The sequence below is a fragment of the Corvus brachyrhynchos genome, unplaced genomic scaffold, assembly GCF_000691975.1.
Source record: "Corvus brachyrhynchos isolate BGI_N302 unplaced genomic scaffold, ASM69197v1 scaffold94, whole genome shotgun sequence".
Classification (NCBI taxonomy): domain Eukaryota; kingdom Metazoa; phylum Chordata; class Aves; order Passeriformes; family Corvidae; genus Corvus; species Corvus brachyrhynchos.
The window spans coordinates 2,046,012-2,051,045 of record NW_008238330.1 but is presented as its reverse complement, the minus strand read 5'-3'; the positions used below and the strand labels follow the sequence as shown (position 1 = coordinate 2,051,045).

Here is a 5,034-nt window from a genome sequence, read left to right as displayed (position 1 = left end):
GGTTTTGAAAAGCCATTTTTCCATCCCTTCCCAGGATCCCAAGCTGCTATTACCGCGTGCTCGCCGAGCTCACTCTGGAGCGCCCCCTGCAGCTGTAGGGGAATCATCGCACCTGCCCTGCTCACCGGGAGCCACCAGCGCCCCTGCCAGCTGCGAGCGGAACTGCACCCAAGGGGAAAGGGCCTGACAGCCGAGAAGGCTGGGACTGGGTTTGTGATTGTTTGCTGTTGCTGCCATAGTTATTGTTGCTTGTTTGACTTGTTATACACATATAGATATATAATAATAAAGAACTGTTATTCCTATTTCCCATATCTTTGTGTAAAACCCCCTTGATTTCAAAATTATAACAACTCGGAGGGAAGGGGGGTCATATCTGCCATTCCAAGGGAGGCTCCTGCCTTCCTTAGCAGACACCTGTCTTTCAAACCAAGACAAGTAGTGAAAAGCAAATATATTAGGTAACTTGGCCTTGCTTTCTCCAAGACTGCCTAATTCCGTACAGGCATGGGGCTGGTGACATAGGTCACAATAATTTTTCCAAACATCCGCTACTACTAGAATATCATCAATCAAAAAAGAACATTTGTGCTGTGGTGCACAGTAGTAGGAAAACTGTCAAGCCACTGTTCACCTAACTGAGAGGTCAGTATTGATCTGGAAGACAACTTCTGTAGTAAGTGAATATTGAGATGGATAAAAAGATTTTTCTAGCTTTCCCCCTGCCAAACCCAATCTTCACAACAAAATCATTCTCTGGGCTATCAAGGCCTGGAGTTAAAGCCCTAAATCACTTGCTCTATTGAATCATGATCTAATTCAGACATGCTTCGTTTAAACAGCTTCACGTGAAACCAACATGAGCGGGATATTCTGTTAATCACACCCTGCAAAAATGCAAATAATCAGAGAAGTACAATTCAAGCAAGAGCGAAAGTGTTATTTTCTTTTTGTTTTCTTCTACAACTTTTCAACAGGCTACCAATTAAGATAAATGCACCAAACAGGAGAACCTGAATTCCCCATGTATACTGAAAGTTGCCTTAAAATAAGTTTTCTTACTATTACTGTTTCACCTGCTAAAAATCTTGAGTAACTGCTACTTCATGACACTTGAAAGCAGAAGAGGGGAATTAACTTTTAAATGAATTATTGTAACATACAGCCATTTGCCATTTAATGAATTCTTCATTATTGTGGTGCTGACTCCTATATTGTAAAAATCTCTGTGAGGTGCAGCATGCACATACACAGGTAAAGAGCAAACTGCCCACAAGTGAAAAGTAAAACATACGTTTAACGATCTGATGTCAATTATATATTGTCTTGCAGCTCTGAAGCAAATCAGAATCTACATGGAAATTTATTTTCATAGTATCACATGGAACCAAGCCTGACAGCTCCTTCCTTGAATAGGAAACATATTGACCTTTTCCAGAGTAATAATTAGGACCTGAGCAGAGAGTATGGACCCAAAGAGCAAGATGTATTGGAATCAGCCAAAGAAAATGTCCCTTTTCCTTGAATAGCTATGCTTCAAGACATGCAAACACCAGGATATTCCATACAAATTGTAAAATCCAGTTGTGTTCTGATTTCATCACCTGCCAACCCATTGCATTTTAGGATACTAAGACTGCCCTGGGACCAGGCCCTGGTCCATGATCACAGTTCCCAAATGTCTCCTCTAGGAGGATGCTCTCATGCATAATACCAGCAGCATTTTGGAAACACAATTAAGCCTTTAAGAGCAGAAGTGTCCTGTGGCAGAGCTCAAAGGCTTTGCCATTTGGAGGCAGCTGTGGTTCGAGATCAAAAGTGAACTCACTGAAATGGGTTTGGACACAGTTTGCAAAACAGTGATAATTTTACATAATTCAGTTTTCCATTAGCTAAGCACTTGCTCCTGCTGTTGCTCTCATCTAGTCTAAGTCTTGTTGGGCAAGATTTTTCTAAGGCAATCTCTGACTGCAGGTGCCTCAGGCTCACACCATTCACACTGAAAAGCCAAAAGGAATGCTTGTTTGTAGAGCAAATGGGCCTCTAGCCCTCTGAAAAAATGGATCCCAGACAAACACCTTGGTTTGAGAACTCAGAGACTTACAAATGCATTTTCAAAAACCACCAAACACCTTTGAAAACATGCTTCTTGTGATATTTAATGATTGGAATGCAATATTTGGATGTGGAAGCAAATCACCATCAAATCCTAGTTTCCCTCTCTTCCTTCACCATCTTTTCTGACAAGTCCCAGACCCTGTACCTCAGCCACAAAATATTGATTGCACTTCCACTGTTCAAAGCCTTGGCCTTTCCTATCCTGTTTGGCCTCTACTATCATGTCTATCTGGAAGAGAAAGGACTCTGTGTTTCATGGTCTTATGCAACATAACTAACCTTAAGTAGTAATATATTACTGATAAAATAAATTAAATCCTTTCCTTGACTAATATTTGCAAATTATCACACAGTAATGGCCAGTTTGTGAAAATGACAGCACAAGCTTCATATATAAGCTTAAAAAAAAAAATCAAACTGAAAATCCCAAACAAAGGAAAACAAAACAACCTCATCAAACCCCCCAAACCCCAAACAAACAAACAAAAACCCAACACTGATTATAAATTCTGCAGTACCTTGGGTTCACACTCAGGGATGTTGTGATTAATAATTCATCCCAAGGAGGGGTGAAAAAAGGGAGGCTGCAAAATCACAACAGAGATAAAAATCAACTGTTGAGGAGGAGGGAAGTTTGATGTGGCTTCTAACACATGCCCAGAAACGTCACCATTGACAAGTAAAAGAGCTGCATTTTAAGAACAAGTCTGCTGACATTTTTTGATGTTACTATTACAATTTTTACTGTAAGTCCTCTGTTATTTGGAACTTTTCCTATTATTGCAACTCCTAGTGTTACAGAATTAACTCAGAAGTTCAGCTTTCACACTGAAGAAAGTATAACACTCATAGTTGCAAAGGAAAAACAAGAATACAAAAACTTTAGCATATGGAGCCCAAGTATATTATTTTTAAAAGACTTCTCATTTTTTGGACAGTCATTACTTCAAGCCAGATTCTTTCATCTTCCTCAGCTGGCATTGACTACTGGATATTTTCTTTCACACTCTAAACCAGCAATCTTTACCCTGTATATTTTCATTTGGGCCACAGCTCACTTTGTGAGCCAGTTCATTGCTTGTTTTCGTTTTTCCCCATGAAAGTTTAAGTTCTTTGAATCACAACCACTAGTTCAAACCCTGCAAGACTGGTCAAGAACTTCATGGAACCTGCTGGAATCCAAAGACATTAAACTAAATTTTACACTGAGACTAACTGTAGAAGAGTACACTGAAGTTTACATAAGTGGGCTTTTTTTTCACAGTCAAAAAACAAAGTGAAAGTATAATTTCTGGGAGTTTTTAAATTCTGCTGTCACAATTTAACTTGTTCCAAAGTTTTAGCCTCTCCAGCTGTTCAGAGGTCCACCAAACTTGACAATGGCTTCATGTAAGTGGTCTGTGACTCTGTCTGAGCCTTTCTTTTACTTGAATTAAAACAAATCTCCAAGGAAGTAATGGATTTCAACACAGGTGCTAACTCATCTACCAGAAGAGCTGCAGTTTCAAGACTAAAGCCCAAGAACAAAACTTTGTCTAGTGACTGATTATGTATTCATTTGGATAACAGCAGACAACAGGACATCTGTAAAAAACAATTCACAACAATTTATTTAAGTAATTACTAGAACTTGTTTTCACTTGATCCACAACCAAAATTCAAGTAAAATGCATTGTATAAAATTTAGGGAACAAAATTCTTGCAAGTAATGGGCAGACCCCAAATTTATGTATAATCTAAAGCAGTCAGTGGATAAACAGATAACAAACAAGAAGTTAAATCTCTATTCTCTGATTAGCTCAAGCCAGTAATTACCTACAATGTTGCATGAGCACAGTGCATTGCCCTGTCTATCACACCAACTTGATGCAAAACAACTCTTAGAACTTGAGATGATACTTGACACAGCACACTCCACAGAGGAGAAGGCAGACTGCCTCAGCAGAACCAAATGCCGTTAGGAATAACCTGTTTTTCATAGAGGGCCTGGCGCTAGAAAGAGCCTCTGACCCCATCTTGTCACTGTGGTATCTGATCCTTACCTGCTAGGGATGCAAAGGCTTTCCTTTATAGGAAAGATGAGGAGGTCCTCCACTGAAAGGAGGAAGTAGTGAACCAGCTGCCCTTGCGTCTGGAAGAATCCCAGACTGAAAAACCCCCAGAGTTAGAGGCTTTGGAAAAGAGTACAGACATCCAGAGGGGAAAACCTTTTTATTTTCCTTTAGAAATATACTAGGACTGTTAGAGGAAATGGTTGTCTGTCAGGTGTATTCCTAAAAAGAAGTTGCAATCAGAAAGTCTGAACACAAGGAATGACTGAAGATCCCTGGTACACTCAGGAAAAATAGCACTTGTGAGCTGCAGAATGGAGGCCTTGTGGAGGCTGATGTTTCCTAACCTCTGGAATACCTTGGCCATGTCTGCATTAGGAAGATTTATGGTACAATAAATCTGGAGATCTGGAGAGCAAAGCAGCTGGTGCTGTGCACGTGATTACCACATCCAGACATGTTGCAAGGGTTTTACCATAAAGTGTCTCCAGGCTGGTGCCCTGGATTGAACTCCCATTTATTGTCTGAAAAGCACTCGGTACGCTCCTGGTGCACCCCTGTTCGCTTCCCTTCTGTTGACAGTAACTGAGTTCATGCACTTCAGGACTGTCAAGTGGTGTCTTTAGGGGGGGAGCAGGAGATTTGCTTTGAAATAGATCTCTTGAATGGAACACAACTACTATTATAGATGGACCCAGTGAATTGTTAAGAACCATGTTCAACAGAACAAGTTAGTATGTGCATTATTTTCCCAGTGTCTTCTTCAATTATTTCCTTTTTAGGGTGTGATTGCATCTCCCTGGAATTATGATGACTAGGAGGAAACAGATTTGCTCTAGATGCAAAGTCATTACACCTCTCTACT

The 5,034-nt window shown here is 40.2% G+C and overlaps 1 protein-coding gene across 7 annotated transcripts in view; it reads right to left on the bottom strand.

The window, feature by feature from the left end:
- The window catches only part of HECW1 (HECT, C2 and WW domain containing E3 ubiquitin protein ligase 1), a 200,993-nt gene that overhangs the window by 81,830 nt on the left and 114,129 nt on the right, over positions 1–5,034 (bottom strand). The gene's annotated exons all lie outside the window — the stretch shown is intronic.